Source organism: Protopterus annectens, chromosome 5.part0, assembly GCF_019279795.1.
Source record: "Protopterus annectens isolate FY-2018-M chromosome 5.part0, PAN1.0, whole genome shotgun sequence".
NCBI lineage: Eukaryota > Metazoa > Chordata > Ceratodontiformes > Protopteridae > Protopterus > Protopterus annectens.
Genome location: NC_056735.1, coordinates 973,992,559 through 974,015,237, shown reverse-complemented (window position 1 = coordinate 974,015,237; position 22,679 = coordinate 973,992,559). Strand labels below are relative to the sequence as shown.

The 22,679-nt window shown below is 42.1% G+C and overlaps 1 protein-coding gene across 2 annotated transcripts in view; it reads right to left on the bottom strand.

Annotated features, from left to right (window-relative positions):
- Positions 1-22,679, bottom strand: part of LOC122802910 (nectin-1-like) — a 2,017,182-nt gene that overhangs the window by 1,300,563 nt on the left and 693,940 nt on the right. The gene's annotated exons all lie outside the window — the stretch shown is intronic.

Sequence of the window (22,679 nt, the reverse complement as noted above, 5' to 3'; positions counted from 1 at the left end):
TTTATTTGAAAGCGGTTTTACCTTTGGTTCTGCTGCACAGAAGCCCATACTGGCCTGAACAGTAGATACTCAGCAGTAAAGATAAGCATTTATTCACCACCACTTGGTGAGACCCAAGAAAAGAGTACATAAGATAACCTCAGTAGGGTAAAATGTGAGCTTATGAAATAAACATCTTCTGTTATGAGTTTATCATGTTTAATGACATACCGTCTCAGTGTAAAACATGTGCCCCTTGTTCAGTGTACTTACCACATAATAATTCTAACACTGTCATCTGCACCCTGGAGATAAGTGTTAGCCATTTCCTTCTGAACTTGTAGCTGCATTATTCACCACTCTTCATTAAGATCTCTTGAAGAAACACAGTATTTTTTGTTTTGTTTTGAGCTTTTTAGTAACTCGCCATTAGCAATTCTGGAACTTTAAGACCAGATTTCATGTTTTCCATCTTCCTCTACTGTTGTTATTGTGGGGTTTCTTACAGCTCTTGCAGAATCCTTTGAAGATCTTCTTCTGTGGTGATGAGACCATGCCATTTTGCCTCCCCTATCACGCTCATACACACACACACACACACACACACACACACACACACACACACACACACACAGGACTTGGAGGCAGTTTTGTGTACATCTTTAGGTATGTGCTTGCATCTTTGTCCATGCATGCATATGCTTAATGCACCAATTTGATCTTTTGATCTTTGGCTACTGGTGACTTGTCACAAATGCGCACTTGTTTTGCTACTGTCACTGACCAAATTTGGTAGCAATCAGAAATTGCGTTTTGTAATCCTGACCTGGCAGAAGAAATCTACTTAGTTTAACTACTTTTACTGCATCTGAAACTTTCTGTATTTTGGTTGTAAATTTAAACAGTGCTTCAATGCAGACCTGAATCCCAACACTGCTTCTGCATGATCACTACATTCGAGTACTTCACCCATGGAACCCTGAATATCATGATTGTCATCTGTGACCTTAAATCCAAACATTTATCAAATATAGCCCTGAATTGCAGAATTACTGCCATGTAGCTCTGAATATCAGCATAACTGCCTGAAACCTAAAATTACTGTGATGTGACCCTAAATCCAATCACAGCTCCCACAATCAAGCTTTCATGATATTCTCCATGTTTCTCAACAGATTTTTTTTTTATTAGTTCAGATGAAGTGAGCAGGTATATTCTCTATTTGAAATCATGTTCATCACAGGTGTAATTACAATTATGAGGACACTAGAAATCCATTTCCTTCTTCCCTTATGTAGGAACTTTTTTAACACCTTTACTGAATTATCACTTAAGAAATATATATACATATATTTACAGAAACAAAAACAAACCTTATTAACATATCCCCAGTTGCAAACATTATGTAATGTTAAAAGGAAAGAAAGACTGCTGTGTAAAAAGTATACAAAACATATGCATGACAGTTTTAAGAATTTAGAATGTGATACCTTATAAATACCAAGTTTCACTTAATAGTCCCCTTCTGCTGAGATTTGCATCTACATTGTTATTGCTTTGAAATGTTGAGCTGAAGTATACAGTGAAAGTTATAGTGTTTATTAAAAAACTAGGTAGCTTTTGTATACAATATGATGATTATACATTTATGTCTGCCAGTTTTGCCCAGGGCGTGGTTGAAAAGAGTCCAACTATCAGGCCACCCTCCTGGTTAACAAATGTTAAAAAATGTATAAATAAATAAATATTACTCTTAGATATGTTTGCATAGTCAGCTCACAGTGGAAGTAGACTGCATAAGATGATAGTCTGATATAAAACCACATGATAAGCTTGGATATCAGCTGTCTGAGAGTAGCTTGTTACCTTATCCATGTTGTGGGAATAGGTCATTAGCAGGTAGTGTGATATATGTGCTTCCCGTGTGGTTTTATGTTAACTTTCGTACTGTAGCATGTTACCTTAGCCATGTTCTGGTAATAGTTACAGTTTCCTATCTATCCTCACTGTGAGTATGTTTTCATGTATGTGCCCACATGGTGTTTATGGTTTGATAAACATGCTGACAGTGCGAATATGATGCAGTATGTATGCTCACATTTGCGGTTTGCTTTCAAATGCATGTTTAGAGTAAATGTATACAATGATTAGATAGCCCAACCAGCACGCTCCTTGTAAATCCAGCTTATACCAATAGAAAAAAGTCAAATCACTGAACTACCATTGAGACTTTCTATTGGCATATACTGGGAGACCACAAAGCATGAGAAAAATCAGATATATTCTACAAAACTAAAGAGACAGAGGTATACCTGATTTTCCTTGTATTTCTCTACTGTCCCTCATAAAATCCTGACTTAACATTTGAAAAAAAAAAAAAAAAAACAGCAACAGAGACTCTCTTCTTTGTTGCTTCTCCTGCACTGCACTGACGCACTGTACAAGCGTGGGAATGCAAGTCCCTTTCACATTCACAGTAGTATATCCGTAAATACGGAAAAACATGGAAGAAGACTGAAGTGCTGTTATACACATACATTAAACAAAGAAACTGATTATCTTTCTTATTAATGTCATTGTACAAAACCAATAAACAACTCAAGCTTCACAGTCTTGACCAAACCCCACAAACTATTGGTAAATTCTGAATTATTTATTTATTTATTGACATTTGTTTACCAGGAAAGTCCACTGGGCCAGGCTAGCCCATTTTCAGTGCGAGGCCAGGGAGAAAAGCTCCAGAGAATTTATAAAGAATACAAAAAGAGCAAAACTAGAAAACTAAGCAACTTTGAGCAAAAGATAAAATATTTTTTTACAAATGATTGATACACCCACACAAAGTCATGGATTATTGCTTAAGTATGCTGTCATGCCAGTGTCGAGCTATCAGTGATGGCACGGTTTCATGTGTTCTCACAGTGTGGCTGTCATGTTTTTTGGCATGCTTTCTGTGAGATTATGGCTTCCTATCCATCTTAACAGCATCAGTACATTTTAACTAAATTTGATGTGATTGTGTTTTGTATTCAAAAAGCAGCAGTTCATTGCACATGTGTAAATAAGTCTGAACTTCTATAGTTCTCCCATTGTCCTCCTCTCCACAGGTTTAATGATAACAGACATTTGTGTTTTTTGCCAAAGAGCTTATTAAAACAAACATGTTGGATAGTTTGATTGTTTTTCATTTTGCAGGACTGCTTTGCATTTAGTTTATGTTGCCTCTGGCAGTGTGCTTGCTTGACTAACTGCCTGTCTCATCTTCTATTTCCCTGCTTATTTTAAGGAGTGATCACAAAACTTCCTCCTGGTTACCTGGATTGCCCAGACAAGAACCTAGATCTGTAGAACATAATCTACACACACATCATTACTTCAACCAGTAGGTTGTAGCTTCAGAAAGCACAGGGTGCATACAACTAATAAAGCTCCAAAAAGAAATGAAATAATTATTTCATTTGTTGTTACATTTTGTTAAACAAGAAGGTGCAACTAGCAGGGCTCTTTATCACAAAGACTAAAGGAGAAAGGTACTTGAGACATCCTATGTGCATAACAACACATAACAAAGATACTTTGGTGTATCACAGGCAAGAAGATTAAAAGGTATATAAGCTTTTATACTTATTTTCTTGAAAAATAACTTTATTGACTATAAAGTACAAAGTTTGCCTCTGGTGAGGGAATTTATCTAGGTTAAACATGCCTACTAGGCTGCAGTCTCTCTATCTCTCTCTCTCTGATATGCGTGCTGTATACGTATTTGTATATACTAGATTATGGGGTATGACTGAAGGAATAGTAACAAGGTGTGATGCACCATGTGTTCTTTAACACTATACATTTATTTGTTGGTTGTATTTATCTATTGTAGTGTCTGGAAAACACAAGTATAGTCTGACAGGAAATGAGCTAAAGCAAAGTTAAGACTAGCCATTATGTGCTGCCTGCACGTTGCAGTGTAATAGCACTGGAACAGAATCGGGCTAGAAATGTGACCATTTTATAATTTTGGAGTTTTGGAAGGCATAGACACCACAGTCCTAGAGTTTTGTTATAGCCACAGGTATAGGTCAGTAGAGCAGCAGGTTATTATTTTTCTGAGGTATAACCCCTAACCAGTAACTGATGTTATACTAAACCAAACAGTTTAAAATTTTGTGTCCTGAGAAACACTCATGAGGGGTGATGCTGTTTTTGTACAGTACAGTTTAGTCAGAGGCATTACGGATTAGCTGCTACAGGTCAGTAAAGGAATAAAACTTTTAGTTATGTACTTACCATAACTTTAGATGTTTGGGATCCATCTCGCCTACATTCTGTACTGATGGGTTCGGAGCCGCTCGGCACGCTATACTATAGAGCGAAGTCTCTTATTGGCTGAGCTATTCTACATCCCAGGATGCACCACCACAGCTTCCCCAGATCTTGTTTGTCCGCACACATGCACACACACATAGATTGTTGATATAATATTGCCAGGTGTTTCAAGATGAAACGGCTAAACTTGAACCGTCCGGTCACTTCTGATCTCCAAGGCAGGGGGAAGGAGGGTGGGTTATTAGGAATGTAGGCGAGATGGATCCCAAACATCTAAAATTATGGTAAGTACATAACTAAAAGATGTTATGTGATCCTATCTCGCCTACATTCTGTACTGATGGGACAGCGTCCCTAGCACCTGATTCCTGGGTGGCTCACTGGAAAACACTCCTGAGAGCTGTGGAACTGAAGGAAGCTCGCCCCCGAGATGCCACGTCCAATTTGTAATGAGAAATAAATGTGTGAGGAGAGGACCAGGTAGCCGCAGCACAAATGTCACTAATGGCAAGCTTAGAATGAAAGGCTGTCGAAGTAGCCATAACCCTTGTAGCATGAGTTTTCACTGAGGTTGTAAGCTCTTTATTAGAAAGGAAGTAAGTATGGCTGATACAGTCCCTGATCCACTTGGCAATAGTGACCTTCGTGACGGCTTTGCCCAATTTATTGTCCGAAAAGGACACAAACAACTGATCTGTTTTCCTTGTTTGGTGCATCCTATCTAAATAGAAACGCAATTGCCTGTGAACATCCAATGAGTGGAAGATGTATTCTGCTCTGTCTGAGTAGTTTGGGAAGAAAACTGGAAGTTCCAATGACTGTTGAAGACAAAAACTAGAACAAACCTTGGGAACAAAGGATGGATTAGGCCTGAGGGAAACTCTATCCTTGTGAAAAACCAGGTACGGTGGTTTGACACATAGGGCTTGAAGTTCCGAAACTCTTCTGGCTGATGTAATTGCCACCAAAAAAGCAGTCTTCCAAGAAAGAAATTTCAAGTCACAAGTTGCTGCCGGTTCGAAGGGGGAAGAGGTCAAAGCACCTAACACGAAATTAAGATCCCACGGTGGAGCGGGATGAGAAATCGGAGGTCGTAGCAGCCCAGCACCTTTCATGAAGGCTTTACACAACTTATTGCTCATCAAAGGTGGGTCTATACTTTCATGAAAATTAGAAATAGCTGCCAATTGAACCTTGATGGTAGAGACCGAAGAACCTTGATTGAATAAAGAAGCTAAAAACTTCAAAACTTCTGGTACCGGGGCAGTAATGGGATCTAATCCCCGGAGTTGGGCCCAAATGGCGAATCTCTTCCATTTGCTGTTATACATTTTTTTAGTCGAATTCTTGTGGGCCGAGGACAAGATATGTATGACTTCCGAGTCCAAAACCTGGTTCCTGACTATGGTTGGAAGTGGAGGAGCCAAGCTGTTAACCTCAACGAGTGAAGGGACTGATGAAGCTGTCCCAACTGGTGGATCAAGAGGTCTGGAACCTGGTCCAGGAACCATGGACCGGCCAGTGCGTATTTCCAAAGAAAGGGCAGCGAGACTTGATGAGGCCAGTATGGGGCAACTAAAATCATCTTGCTCTGCAAGTGAATCGCCTTCTGGTTCACCCTGGGAAGAAGGGGAACCGGTGGAAAGGCGTACAGTAGGCCGGTGGGCCAAGCTTGGACTAGGGCGTCCTTGGGAAACCCCCCCCGGAACTGGGGTGAGAGAGAAGAACTGTTGACATTTCGTGTTGAGAGGAGTTGCAAAGAGGTCGTAACAAGGAGTTCCCCATCTTCTGAAGATCTGAGTTGCCACTCTGTCGTTCAGAGACCACTCGTGCGGGGAGAGAATAGTTCTGCTCAGTCTGTCGGCTATCACATTGGATCTCCCCGGAATGTGTGTTGCTACCAAGAAACGGTTGGTTGCAATCGCCCAATCCCATACTTTCATGGCCCCTCTGCAAAGGGGGTAGGACCTGGTCCCTCCCTGCTTGTTCAGGTACCAGACTACTGACATGTTGTCGGACTGAACGGCAATCATGCCCTGGGGGAGGTAACTGTGTAGTGCTTGTAGCGATAGAAGCACCGCCCTCAATTCCAGTATGTTGATGTGGAGGGAACTCTCGTCGTGGTGCCACTTGCCTTGGACTGACCTGCCCAGGTAATGTCCCCCCCACCCCGTCTGGGAGGCGTCCGTAGTCAAAGTGGCCACTGGAGGTGGAGGAACGAAGGGTTGCCCCTGATCCAGGTTGGAGGAAAGAAGCCACCAACGGAGGTCCTGTTTGCACGTCTCCGTGATTAGAATGAGGTGACTGAGAGGGAGATCCTGATAAGACCACTGGACTGACAGGAGCCACTGGAGAATCCTCATATGCAATCTTGCTAAGGGAACTAGGAGAACGGTAGCCGACATGGAACCCAACAGTTGTAGGACCATCCTGGCTGGGGCTCGGCGTTTGAGGAGCAATGCTCGAACTTGAGACTGTAAAATTTCTATCCTCTCTGTAGGAAGATAGACCCGCATTTGCTTTGAGTCTATCTCTACTCCAATAAACCGTATGCGCTGAGATGGCAGCAACACAGACTTTTCCCAATTGAAGGTGATTCCTAGGGAGTTGCCTAGAGATACAGTGGCTGCAAGGTTCTGTAAGAGTAGACGCCTGGAGGTGGCAGTTAGAAGCCAGTCGTCTAGGTATGGAAACACCTGGAATCCTAGACTTCTCAGGTGAGCAGTCACCACCGCCAAGCATTTGGTGAACACCCTGGGGGCTGTGGTGAGACCAAAGGGCAGTGCACGGAACTGGAAATGACTGTCTCCCAGGCTGAAGCGCAAGTGTCTCCTGGACGCCTGATCTATCAGAATGTGATAATAGGCGTCCTTGAGATCTATGGAGCACATCCAAACACCTTCCTCCAGCAGCGGGAGAATGGATTGTAAGGTGACCATCCGGAACTTGGACTTCTTGACAGAATGGTTGAGTTTGCTGAGATCCAAAATGGGCCTCACGTCCCCGGTCTTTTTTGGCACCAAAACGAATCTTGAGTAAGTCCCTAATCCGGTCTGGTCTTCGGGACCGGTTGGATGACTCCTTTTTGAAGCAGCTTTGAGATTTCGATGGCTGCGAGATCCCGTTGACTGGGTGGTGGGTCCGGGATTTTTCGGGATGGTGGGGGGGGCTGAGAAAAAGGGATGGTGTAACCTCCGGCAATGATTCGGAGCACCCATCGGTCCTGAGTGATATTCTCCCAGGCCTTTAGGTGCCTCGAAAAATGACCCCCGACTGGCTCCGGCGCAGTCGGGCAATCCTTCAGGGATGCTGGAAGGTTGAGGAGCCACGAAAGGACTCGCGGTCTCCAGTGTTGCAGGGGCCTCTGCCGCCTCTGGGACGGCGTCTTCCTGAAAAATTTCCCCCTCCTCTGCCTCTAGAAGGGGAATCATCCTGCTGTGTGGGGTAAGTCTTTTGGGACTTACGGAACCACATTTTCCCCCCTCTTCTAGCCTTGGGATAAGGCCGGAAGGGAGTGGAAAAGCGTGCCCCTACGGCAGTCAAAGTCTTACCCTCTTGTTCACAGCGGGTCAAGGTGTCCTTTACCTTGGGTCCAAACAAGGAGGACCCATCAAAGGGAGCATCGGCAAAGGAAGACTTGAAGGCCTCCGCAAAGTGACACAGGTGGAGCCAGGCTTGTCTCCGTAGAGCAATACATGTTCCCGCCGCTCTACTCGCCCCCTCGGCTGCATACGAAATGAGCCTCATGGACGAGTTCGATAATGATAAGGTAGCCAGCTGAGAGCTAACCGTCTGGGCCAACTGCTCAGGTAGGTTACCAGAGAGGGTATCTGAAAGTTCCTTGACCGGATCCCTCTGAAGTCTGGTGAAGTGCGTCAGATAATTCAAAGACCTTAAAGTAAAGGCTGCTGAAGTAAGGGTGCGCTTCCCGTACCGATCCATGCTCCTAGACTCTTTATTAGGAGGATGGATGGACGTAGACGCCTCTGCCACATCTTGTTGGGTAGCAGATGCCACCACCAGGGCATCTACAGCCACACCTTTAGAGAGGAATTCCTTTTCGGGGGGGGGGGCTGAAAGAAATTTATTAGGGCGAGCTGGCACCGGTTCCACAGAATCCGGGTGTTCCCACGCCCTTCGAGAGATCAAATCCAGAAGCTCATCGAAGGGCGGAGACACCCAGGAGGCGGAGGGCTGAGCCCCGAAGGCCTTGAGGAATACCGACTCCTCAGCAGAAGGGGGTTTGGATTGCCAGTCGCCTCGTTGCTTCAGGATTTCTAAGATGTCCGCAAAGGAGACATCATCCGAGGACGACTTGGGGGACCCCTCCGCATCATCGAGGTCGGTGTCCGAGGTGAGAGACTCGTCCAGGGAGTCGACGTGCTTCCTCTTGCACTGTCTCTTCCTGGGAGGTTCCTCCGAAGAAGCCTCGGAAGGACCTCCAGGAAGGGGGGAATCCCCAATGGGGGTGACCTCAGGCCCCAGGGCTCCGCTGTCTTGAGACAGGGTGGCTACAAAGGAACCAGTCTCCGTGCCAAGGGAAGGTGCCGGAGAGATGGTGGAGGTAGCCAAAGAAGATTTGGCCAAAGCACTCCTCATGGCCCTGAAGGCCGGACCCCCAGAGTCCTGGGAAGGTCCGACCTCTGAGGCCACAACAGTAGACGGCACCCCCGCAGCCGACGCACTGAGAGGGAGGCTCGGAACCGAAACCATCGGTCCCAAAGCTTCACCCCCGAGGCCGACCGAGGAGGTCCGTGTACCAAACTCCGACCTGAAGGTCGTGGTTGGAGTAAGGGTCGGAGCCGACCCGAAAACCTCCACCGGCTCCACCAGCACCGACTCCAACGGTGCCGAGGCTGTTGGAGGAGGAACCAAGACAACAGGGTGGACAATCGGCTCCGGAGCCGACTGGGCTGGAGCCGAGACTAACTTTTGGAAAACTGGAGACTAAAACAGCCTTTGAAGCACCCTGTCTATATCCGAATCGGACATCCTCGAGGACCGAGAGGAGACCGATCGGGCCCGAGTTGACTTCTCCGCCGGTTCCGAAAGACTGGGGGACCGGCTCCGAATAGTCTCAAGTAGTATCGGCACCGAGGGAGATTCCACCAGCACAGCAATTTCCCTCGGAGCCGACGGGGACTTCGGCACCGAGGTAGAAGAGTCTGAGCGAGCGACCTTTCTCGGCTCCGAAACCAATGGTGCCGGAGAAGGTGACCCGCCTCTCGATGCTCGAGCGCTCGGCTCAGAGGACAGAGGAGTCGAGGCTGGAGGCATCGAGGCAGACCGTTCCGACCTCGGCTCCGAAGTCCGTGGAGCCGACGGAGAAGCCTGCCTTGATTTTTTTGCTGTCGGCTCCGACGGACTGGTCGGAGCCAAAGACTTCTTCTTCCTGGAGGGAGAGGGGGAAGAAGATAAAGCCTCCTCAAAAGAAGGGGTGATAAGCCCCTTCAGTATCAATTTGTTTTTCCTCTCTTGGAGGACACGAGAAGAAAACGCGTGGCATACACTACAAGACTCTTGAAGGTGCTTAGGGCCTAGGCAATAAACACATAGAGAGTGGTCATCCGTGATTGACATCTTGTACCCACACTTGGTACATTTTTTAAATCCCGAAGGCCTATGTTCCTTCGACATCACCACAAAGGCACACTACCAAAACCAGACTAAGGAAAAACAAATAACACAGAGAGATGCCAAATCCCTCTAACTTAAACAGGATAGGCAGTAAATCAGACACAGACTGTAACTAAAACACAGCTCTAGAAGAGCGCAAGGGCAAGGCCCCTCTAACTAAAACGGGACCTTGTGTTAGAGGAACAAATACCACACAAAAAACTTTTAGCAACAAAGGAGGCTGTAACACGGCCTGAAGTAGTGCGCGAGGAAACCCCTACTGTTTAAGCGGGAATCTTAACGCTAAAAACTAAATTCACACAACTCTCAACAAATCACACAAAACGATAAGTAGCTGTTAAAACAGCTTTTTGGTTGAAAATTTTGACAGAAAATTTGTCAGTAAAGAGTACTTAGCTCAGCCAAGTCGAGACCACGTCTATTGCTGTCAAGCGGCAAACGAGATCTGGGGAAGCTGTGGTGGTGCATCCTGGGATGTAGAATAGCTCAGCCAATAAGAGACTTCTCTCTATAGTATAGCGTGCTGAGTCGGAGCCGAGGATCGGCTCCGAACCCATCAGTACAGAATGTAGGCGAGATAGGATCACATAACATCCAGGGTTAAGAGGAGTGAAAAGATCCCCATATTACAGGAAGTGTAACGTATACTGTGATTCCATCAACAGAAAGTACACTCGCCTTTGATGCCAGAAGATCAAAACACTGTGTATCACATGCCCACGTCAGGCCAGCACTTTTATTTGTATTCAGTACGGATACTGTTTTTAACAATAAACATTGTTACTGAATTATCATTTATGACTTAGGCAATCATACATTTATATATTTGAAAACAAACATTTTGACATTGTTTCAGTTGCAAACATTATACATCACCTATAATCGTCTATACAGTCATTGTCAGTCAGATATTACATAGCTCATTCAATTCCTACCTGCCCTTAAATCTAATTCCCTCCAAAACATTGTATTTATCCCATAATTTGGATTTTTTCTATGTAATTTGCCCCTACCATTTTCTAAAGATCCCACTTTCAATTCATTTCTCTGTTACTATAGTCACTACTTCTAGTATAGTTGGTTTAGACTTTGATTTCCATTTTCTAGTAATTGCTTTTTTGGCAGCCTCAAGAATTAAACTTAGCAAGGAGTTACTATATATATCAGGGCAATTCCAATCCTGTAGCATAGCTCAAAAAAATAACTTCCTTACTTACACCAATTTGTTTACCCAGTATTTCTGACAGAGTAGTCAGTAAAGTCATTATACTCCCAAAAATATGTTCCCAGTTAACCTCTTTCTTCCCCATCATACCTCAAATGTTTTTTTTTTTCAAATTGCTTATCCAATCTCTCTTCCCAATCCTTTCTAACCTCCTCTGATGGATTCCTACAGTCATCATGTAATATTTTGTATGCCCTACTAATTACCCCTTTTTTAAAAGCAGCTTCTGTTCTAGGTTCTACTAAAAACTCCACCAGTGCTGGTCTTTTGCTTAGGATCCCCCTATTTGTTTCTCTTTGCCTGTACTCTGATATCAATCCTTGATAGGGAAGGCGGTCTCTAGCCTGAAGGCCAAAATAATTCTTGCTTCTTCCCATTCTATTATCTTTCCCAGTCTAATTATTTGCTCCCAATACCTTGGTTCCTTTGCCAGTTTTCTTCAGTAAATGCTAGCCCCGTCTTGCCTTTGCTGTGTAACCCTAATTGCAGTCATCCCTATCAGCAGACCTTCCTTTCTCCTTTCCTGTGTTGGTGTAATTCTTAGAATACTTTCTGCTACTTTATAAATACAATATTCTGTATGGTTTTTGTTATTCTCGTTAAGGATCTACATCCAAAATCGCATTCTCTCCTTGTTTCTTGAGCTTCCCCCCAATTCATTATCATCCTTTTTCACTTCGAATTATAGCTTTTTGCTTGTGCTGTGTATGGGAGCCTTAATTCTTTAGCTCTGAAACACCCTTTGAAATCATGTAATCCCATACCACCTTGTTCTGTTGGAAGGATCATCTTATCCCTCGTGATTCTTGCCGTCTTCCTGTCCCAGTAAAATCCTTCAACTCATTATTAATTACTATCAACAACTTCTCCTTTAGTTGATGACAATATGCCTGACCTGTGTATAAAACTAAAGGGAATAAATACATCTTCAATGCTTGTATCCTTTTATCCATAAAATTTCTCAGTTTTTGCATTATCTTTTTGTTTTTTTTTTCTCTTCCCACATATCCTTAGCTGCCATAACAGAATCATTTTTTTAATCCATACTCATAATTACTTTGTTTTATCATGCTCCCATACAAATGGGTATTGCTGAACCAATTTGTGTGGGTAAGAAGTTTATAGCTATTGACTTTGTTTTATCGTCATTAATTCTGTAACCCGAAAAGACCTGAAACTGTCTCAGAATGTTCCACAATGCTGAAATGTCCTTTTGTCCTTTTCTGGTTTTATCAGGTACAAAATAATATCATCTGCATATAAGGCTAAGTTTTCTTGATTACCATCCCCAGTGTGGATACTGTTGTACGGAACAAGGGGTGCTGCACTCATGGGGTACCCCTGAATATGATAGGGGTACTGTGCTCATGGGGTGCCACTGAATATGAAAGTCAGTTGAGGTCCCTTGTTTGGCAGTTTAGCTGAAATTAAAATATTTCCTTGACCTCCATTGGTGGCAGAAGAATATGTCCAGATTTACCTTAAAACAGCAGCATAAACAGTACAACTAAATATATACAGGTCCCTGTATCAGTATTTACATGTTCATATTCGCAGTTAAATCTTATGTTAAGTAGTGTTAGAACATTACTGCATGTATTTTCTCCTTGGGTCAATGCTGAAGAGAGTTTTTTATTGTTCGCTGGGACTATCCCTGTCAGCAAAAGTAAAATAAATAGGTCTTTAATTTATTCCCCATATCATTATCTCTCTTAAATTTCCACAACTATCATTATTTATGTATTCTCTACGCATGATTTTTTTATACATTCATACATAAATGATTTGTGTTAGTTGTTTAAATAACACTGTATTAAACACTGATATATCAAACAGCCTCAAATACACAGGGTTTTGTTGGCCACTCTGGTAGTGTATATGGGTAAAGTTCATACTACAGCCCAAGTGACCCAGGTTTGATAATTATTTTGAGCATCTAAAGTATCAGGAAGTGATGGAGATGATCATCCCCGGTGTGTGGGTGGTTCCATTAGTGGGAATGTCTTGATGTGTTCAAAAAAATGCAGACATGCATACATAAATACAAGCTTATATCTACATCTGTATCTCTCTCTCTCTATATATGTGTATGTGTGTGTGTGTGTATATGTTTGTGTGGGTGTGTGTGTGTGTGTGTAATGTGAGGCACACACATGTACATCATCCTGCAGATACTGACCAACTTTACAGTAATCAACTAAATAAACTTCATCTAATGCTGCAAAGTTTAATTCAGCTAAAGCAGTATTGATTAAATACAATATGGGTAAAGTCACTGCACTGATCAGACCCCTTGTATGGTAAGATTATGGTTATGTTACAGTCTGCATTGATATGTTAAAGGTACTGGGCAGAGGTGAAGTAGCATGAATTGCACATCTTGCGTGTTAAATGAAAGTGTTATCTCTGGGATGAAAACCTGGGGTGCTGGTCGTCACATTAACAAAGGGGACCAGAGTGTCCTATCTTTAAATGTATCATCCCCCCCCCCCGCCCATCAACAACCTAGGACAAAATGCAATTAAGAAGTTCTTAGCTGATAGCTGAACATTGGATTCAGTGGGATTACCGCAGATTCTGCTCAGACTGTTAACTGTGAACCAGCGGTTTAACTTTGTGCACATGGCTGAAAGGATGTAGGAGTTTCCTAACCCACTCATGGATATGCAGTAGGAGGCACTGCAGGGGTATGGATACCATGGCCAACACTGCACTCGGACCAGTGTGTGTGTGAATTCAGTGAGAATTGTTCCTGCATTCTTCACATTACATTGAAGTTATTAGAGATGTGTACTGGGAAATGATGAAATTCATAATATTCATGGACATGACGTCAAAATGTAGCAAAACGTGCAAGGGTTCATATTAGGAGACCTTACAGTGGAATCTGTTAGTATTGCAGTTTCAGCTGACTGTGATGTCAGGCATGCACTGCCAAGTGTGAGTGGTTGTCTGTTACTGTTGTTTTTTAGTCTCAGATGACTGTGACCTCAGACACACACATCTGAGTGTAAGTGGGATGAGAGTCTGCATCACCATAGCTGAGGCCATGCATTGAAAAGGTATGAGATGTTGTCTTCTGAGGAAGTTACCAAGATGACAGTCTTGTTCTTTTTACAGAGACAAAAAAAATCCATGGTATAAACTTTCTTGCAAAAAGATATAAATGAAACTTTTGTTTAAATACACTTTTTTCACATTAAGTATATATTGCACAATAGTTTTGTTTTCTTTTTGCAGTAAATTGTATACCTGACATTATCTGGTCATTCTTTTGTATGTATCCCTTTTGGACTTGTTGTAGGTTTAGGCTTGCCTGATTGGTGATCGTTTTATGCTTGTGCTCACTAGTGATAAGAAGGGGGGGTAAGACACTAGCAGATGGATTAGGGCAGTGGCTGCAGACTTGCTGATACTGACCCATTCTGTGCTACTGAAGGAGCACCTGTTTCAGAAAAAGCTCTTTCTTGATAGGTCAGACTACAGTCCCATCCTCATATGATGTCACTACCTGTAGTTAGCAATTAGATGAATGAGATCACAATTACAGCCAATGGAAATGTGGTTTCCTCGCAGGGTCACTGGGCTTACTGTCAAAGACAGGTTGTAGAGCTTGATCTGGGTGAGTCCTGGAGCAGAACTGCTGCCTTTTCTTATCAGTTGGAATCCACAGCGGTGGTTTAAGCATCTGTAAAGGATATACCTGCACCCCCCCACACCTCCTGATAATTATATATACAAACTCCCAAGATCGCACTACAGTGGAGAAAAGGGTACATTTTCAATATTCACTGCACTGCGATCTCATCGGAAACATTGAAAACTGTATATTTTAATTTTAATGAAGTGTTTGAATGTAGTAGCCATTGTCTTTCTGCATGATCTGAATTCAGGAAGTCCCAAGTAGATATTATTTATGTTAGCGTTATAAACAATTTTACTTTTTTTCATTATTTTATGTAATGTATTGATTTAGTTGTGTTCAGTTTTACTGATTGAGTTTGCTTTTTGTATTTTGTTTTATATTATTACAAGGTTTTTATTTTCAGCCATTGGTTTTAATTTTGTTTAATTGTTCCTTGTGAGTATTGTCTAGCTGTAATGCTAGGCTATATTTTTAGTTGTTTTGGGTTGAGTTACTTTTCCAGCTGGTTCTGCTAATTTGTTTCTGGTGTAATGTAAGCCGAGACATCTGCTAGTAGTATTTCAGTTACTCTTTAGTAATAATTGTTGCCTATGTAGTTATACAGAATTGGTAGGAGCAATATAATTGTAGTAGATTTCTTGTACTTTGTGTTCCAGTTAATTTTTATCACTGCTCACAAATAAGCAGAGTTCTTAGTTTTTTTTTTTTTGCTAGTGTTTGAATTGCACTTGTTAACTGAGCAACCTAAACTGCTATCAGATGTACATCCTTAAGAGATGTTAAGACTGGTTTTGTTTCACTGATTTAAGTATTTCTATTTCAGCTTCCTATATGTACCCGATTCTTCAGTCTCTCTGTGCACTGTTTTGTTTTTTGTGGTATTTTACATTTACTTGTAGTATTTATCACAGCATTGACTATGTGATGATGTATGAGCATTATTCATTTGAAAAACCTTAAATAACACTCCCCTAACAACACACCCCGTGGTAAGGGACTTGGGAACTCAGGTTGACCATAACCTGAACTTTGATCAACATTTGTCTGTGGTAGTGAGGAAATCTTTCTACATGGCACAACTTGTAAGTCAGGGCACAGCATCCAGATCTAAGGGGATCACAGTCCCACTATACTCAGCCCTCATTAGACCAGTAATTGAGTACAATGACTGACCAGCCATTTGCAGTAGATGGAGTGACCACAGAAGTTACTCATTAAAGGAATTCAGTGTGTAAATAGGTCTTATGTGGACCGCCTGAAAGCCCTGTCCTGTACTAACTCTCCTGCAGTTTACTGAGGGGTGATCTATGCCTAATCTGCAAGGTATTCTCTGATCCAGCCCTGATGGATCTGCCACAAATTTGCAAAACAAACAGCACTATAATTACCTGATCTAAGGATCTAAACCTTGTCTATGACATAAACAAAGTTGGAAGGACAGGTATGCATATTGGAGATTACACCTTCTCTGGAACAGACTGTTCATTCATGTGAAGTAGAGCTCTTCCCTAAGCCTGTTTAAGCCTATTTAAATGCAGTTTGAACTAATGGATGGGAAATCTCAAATACAGCCCTAGCTTGTCATCTGTGACCCTTACGGACAGGGGTAATTGACTATGGAGGACCAATACCTAAATCACAGACTGAGACTAAAAAAAGCAATTAACCCAATAACTTCTTATGTGTGTATAATATTTATGTACAATGTATCTATCTTATAGCCTCTTTAGAAGATGTTTAGTAACAAAAAGCAGATGCCCTATGCTGGCCGTCTAAAAAAACTCCAGCTATACTCTGTCGCATATTGTCTACTCAGAGGCGATCTCTGCTTAACATACAAGGCCATGTCAAACCCAGAGCTGTTGAACATGCTACACTTAAAGAAATCCTAATCCCTCAGAGCCACATGCTCCAGGGATCTAAACCCTGTCATCACAATGAACAAAACATGCTGGAGGGATAGGTTCCTGACCCAGAGACTCCCCAGACTTTGGAATAGACTGCCCATACATGTCAAGCAGAGCGCCTCTTTGGCCCTCTTCAGAAGGAACCTTGACGATTGGATGGGAGATTGGAAATTCACCCTGGGGATCCAGGCAGTCACCCTGTTAGACAGGGGTCCAGGGATGTAAATATTGTGGGAAGAAATAACCAGTCAGTAAAAACAAAATGAAAACTCCAGCACAGCTGGAACTTCACCGAGTGACCTCCCAAACCTATTGTATCAGAGGCACATGGGATATATGCAAATGATCCTTATGAACATCAGGTGTTTCAGCTAATTGGCGATTCTGAATGCCCATGACTTGTTTCGTCATTTTACTGGACAATTTCAGGCCAATAAAGCCAAACCCCACTAGCTGTAGATATGCACATTTTGGCCTTGTTATGACCTCATCAGCACAGCACAAGCAGAGTGTTTGACTAAGCATTAGAAACACAGGGCTGATGTCCATTATCATAAGGGTCACTGCAAAAATATCCCAAACAACAAACTAAAACACTGAGTGAGAAAGTCACTGAAAAACCAATCAGTAAAAACCAAATGAAAACTCCGGCACAGCTGGAACTTCACTGAGTGACATCCCAAACTTCTTGTACAGAGGCACATGTAATATACGCAAATGATCCTTATGAACATCAGGTGTTTCAGCTAACTGGCAATTCTGAATGCCCATGACTTGTTTCGTCGAAGAAATAGCCAGGGAATTGTTATGGCTGGGCTTGTATAGGCCCTAGGGCCGATAGCCTAGTATCAACCTATGAACATATACTCTTTTGTATGATTTTTTTTTTGTCAAAAAACAAGCCACCCTGGTGGAATAACAAAATCAATAGGCTGTACAACAGAAGGAAGAAAATCATGGCAAAAATATGAGGTGCAGCACCCAACAGGATAAAGGTACTCTCATCAAACTAAACAAACTCAGAGGACAAATAAAGTCTACCAAAGCCTTATGCCTCCCATGTCAAGGACAACCACAAGACATTCTTAACTATGCCTGAAATCTCAAAGGCAATACACAGTTGTGTACAGTATTGGCTGACAAATTCAGCTCCAACTTTAACCCTCTCTCCCTCTCACCCTTCCCTCAGGAAACACCATGAAATATAACTCCCCCTGCTATCACTAGGGAACAGTTCCTTAATGCTTCTTCTAAGACCAAGAACAATATCCCAGGATGCCTTCTAAATAGCATGAAACATGACCTGTCAGGCAATATGAAATTGCTGATTAACTGTAGTCTCCAAACAGGCTTCATGCCTTATGAATGGAGAACAGAAACAGTCATCCCTCTGCACAAAGGTAGACCATCTACAAGCCATGGCAAGAATTATCATGGAAATGATCAATAACGATACAGTAAACCTCAAGACACTGGATACAACCCAGTTTGGTTTCATCAAGGGCAGGTTATAAGCAATGAATGATGGCAAAATGGTTCACACTGCCTACCTTGACCTGGCTGAGGCATATGACACAATACCCCAGTCGGGCATTGTTGACAAACTCAGGAGGTTAGGTACAAACCTATATGTCACCCAGTGGATAGCCAACTGGCTCACAGACAGGACCCGGGAAGTTAGAACTGGGGAGTCCACCTCTACAAAGAGGCCAGTCGTAAGTGGAGTCCCTCAGGGATTGGTCCTTGGACAGCTCATTTTTGGCATTTTTTTCTCTGAAGTCAAAGTCAATGTCAGTGGTCAATGGCTGACTAAATTTGCAGATGATTGCAAATTAGGCGTTGTCATTGAATCCCATACTGACTCAAATGTTCTCCAGGAAGGGATGATGCAGATAAAGAACTGGTGTCAGAGCCATGGACTAAGACTAAAACTAAATACCAAGAACTGCATAATAGTATCCTTTGGGAAGTCATCCACCCCTACTAACTATCATATTGACAACACACCCCTTAGAGTTGACTCATTAGTCAGGGACTTGGGGAGACTCTAATCTAGCATTGACCATCATGTGTCTGCAGTAGTGAGGAAATCAGTCTATGTGGCACAACTCATAAGCAAAGGTATCACATCTAAGTCTAAGAAAGCCATTGTTCCACTGTATTCAGCATTCATCAGACTTATCATTGAGTACAACGCCCCCTTTGGTATGTACATAACCAAGCATATCCAACAATTGGAACATCCACAGAGGTTCCTCCCTAAAAGAATACATAGTGTAAGAAGAGTGTCTTATGAAGACCACCTCAAGGCCCTATCCCTGTATTCTGTCCCCTACAGGCTGTTGAGGGGAGATCTACACATGGCATACAGGGCATTTTCAGACCCCACTCTGATGAACCTCCTGCATATCCAGAAAAAAACAGCACCAGAATTACCCTTTCTAAAGACTTAAACGTTGCCTGTGATATAAATATGACCTGCTGGAGAGACATGTAAGTATCCCAGAGACTGTCTCTCTGGAACAGGCTCCCCAACCATGTGAAGCAGTGTTCCTCCCCACCCAAATTCAATTGTAACTTGGACAGTTGGATGGGAGGAACAGGAAATTCATCCCTGGCTTGGCACCTATGTCTCTCATGGACGCAGGCAACCTGTAAATGGTTCATCTCCCAGGCCCCTGCTTGTAAATGTTTCATCCCCCAAGCCCCTGCTTACACTTATCAAGGGTACCAGAACATGTCAGAGATTTGGAATGCATGGCTAGGCTTAAAAATTCCTTGTGGTCATTAACCTAGTAAACACACATATAAATAGCAATGAAATACAATTAAACAATAATAAAATGCAGTTACTCAGTAAATTGCTTTAAAACAGTGCAAATGTGATAAATTAGCTCACAATCACAACAGTAAAACATCTCAAATAAAGCAGCAATTCAGTAGAATACTTTCATAAATTTAATAAGGCTGCCAACAAGCAGTAACAAATGCAGCAAAATAAATACAGTTGAACACCAAGGCACAACCAGCAAAATGAACTAGGAAGAGGCACAATATTTTTTTTTAGTGAGGAGACAGATGATAACTGAAGGTTAAGAAGCTAAAGGGGTGGGCCTTCACAAATGATTTCACTGTACTCATTAGAATGAGCTAACGTAATGGGACTGAAAGGAGTGTCCAATATGAAATTTATAGAAGAGGTGGGCAACTCAAAAGCCACCAAGTTTTAATACCACAACAACATCTGGGCAGATGGGTGGGATACAAGATCAGAACAGAGGTAAGGCTTGAATTCACTAGGCCTAAAAGCAGTTGCACATTTTAAACCAATATGCAGCCCATATTGTTTTAGTTAATCAGAAGTGCAGAAAACAGTTGAAAATAAGCATTTATCTTTTGTAGTCTCACAGCAATTTTTGTAAAACAGTAGAGCAAGGGCAGAAGGCCTAACTCACTGCAGCTTTGAGCAAATAAGAACAAACTGATTTAAACACTGGCTATTTAAGGCAGAGAAACACGAACCAGCCTAATTATCCAATCAAAAAAACAGAGCCTTGTAGTAGTAACATTAGCCAGATCAGACCAAACTGAAAACCCCTCACATGAAGAAACAGCTAGACCTCTCTAGACAAAAGACTGTACTACAAGCTCCAAAGGGCACAGGCAGTAATAGATATTCAGCTCTATGCTAATGTTTTCCACGTAGAACAACAAGTAAACTGAACAGAACAAACAGAGACATAAAAAGGAGACAAAGATCAGAACAGAAGTAAGGACTGAATTCACTAAGCCTAAAAACAGCTGCACAGTTTAAACAGATATGCAGCAAATATTGTTTTAGTTAATCAGAAGTACAGAAAACAGTTGAAAATAAACATTTATCTTTTGTAGTCTCACAGCAGTTTTCGTAAAACAGCAGAGCAAGGGAAGAAGGCCTAACTCACTTCAGCTTTGAGCAAATAAGCATAAACTGGTGCTCTCCCACATAAATTACCATTTTCTGCTTCACCCTGCATGTAGTAGTCTCACACACACACACACACACACACACACACACACACACACACACACACACACACACTTTGGCATTTAGCCCTTGACTTTTCACCAGTGGCAGGAATGGAGTGGCTAGCATTTTTTTTTTAACTTTAAAGCAGAAATATGCCATAGCTTCGATTGTTGTTCCTATATTCTCATGCCTTTCAGTCAGGTTAGACTTTATAAAGATTCTCAACTTCCCCTTCATCCCAGATAGAAGATAATGTGCCCCCCCCCCCCCAATGACACACTGGAACAGACCGGATGTCCGAACACTCCTGTCACAATATTAATGTTACTGCCTGGCTGATGGTTTTCTTCCTTGCTTGGTATCAAAGCTGCTCTAAGTCACAGATGAAAGTTATTCAAAAAACAAGTAAGTGATTTTTTTTGGTACCATACATATGTTAGCAGCAGCAGGATTGTAGCTAGAGTAGAGGAAGGGCCAGATTTCCAAGGTGCAAACTGTAAGGCAGCACACAGAATTATCAGGGAGAAGAGCTGCTAACTGGATATGTGCACAGTACCACTACCAACATTCATTTTACTGGCTGAAGTCGCAGGTGTTAGATGTTAAGAAATTCAGCATGGAGCTAGTAGAAGCTCTTTTTCCATCACTCCTTAAATATTTCATTTTCTGGTAAATCAGCAAGGATTAAATTCAGTCCATAATGCCAGTAAGACTTTCATACTACTACTTGTTCAAAAATGTAAGTTTATGCAATGTCTGTTAGTCTGTTAACTTATTAAGTGAATTAGAGTTGTCTGCTTTTCACTTGTCCCCAATTTTGCAGAACATCTCTAATTTTGCCTCATATTTCTGCCCTGTCAGTCCTCCAATTCTTCATGTTCTGGTACTTCACTAAAAATTACGGTCAGTAAATAATGCCAGTCATTACAGTTTCATAGTTCTTATTGTTCAGGAAATGCATGTCAATGCAACACCTGTTATGATAACTTTTTAAGTGAACTAGAGCTGGTTGGCGCTAATCACAGAGGATTAAGGCCTTGAGCTGTTAAACTGCTGACTGTAGCCAAAAGCAAAAGTTTGGATTCCTTTCATCTGCTGTGCATCTTTGAGCAAGTCAGTTGACCTGTCAGTTGACCTGTCAGTACTCCATGGTCACTCTTAAAAGAAGTACTTTTTCCAGTGAGTTTACTTGATTACCAAATAGATTCGAAAATCGGATGTTGTCCCATTTGGGGCCTTTGCTCCACCCCCCACAAAATGTTTGACTTTGTCCAGAATATTTAAGCAAAGACGATAATAGGCATTTTGGTCTGTTCCTTGAAAATATGTGGCTCTGTGGTAACCAGCTGTGGACTGCAGCCATTAAATAATGAGAGTCAGGTGAGTTTTACACTTTGTATCCTTAAGAAAATGCTTACTAATGCAAAGTTTGCTATTCTAACAATTTTCTATGTAGATAAGAGTAATATTTAAAATCTGTTCCTGATTTGGAGTCTTTGTTTCTGATTCTTGAACTGAGAAGTTGAGAGGAAATGCAATTGGGTTGCATTGTATGGTTTTGACAGCAGCATGCTGAGATACATTTCTTGGCCATTATGTTTTTATTGATTCAGTTACCTGATCTAAAGCAAGTATATGAGACGAACATCATAGAAGTGTTGTAACTGATGACTTTTTGTGTGTGTGTGTGTGTGTGTGTGTGTGGAGAGGGCATACTTCTCAACTATACTTGATTTTGCCTCATATTTGTGGTCTGTTTCTCATAGAGTTAGTGATTTTTCGCAGTGTTGCGGATTGCAGTCACAAAAATAATGATGTACTCTGTATCCCAGAGTAGTTATGGTATAAACAAAGGAACAAATTATAGTAAACAGAAGCATCATATGAGCCATGTTCATTACGAAAGATCATTGGTTTCCTTGTTTTGTTGGCTGTTGACAGTAAATGTATTATTTT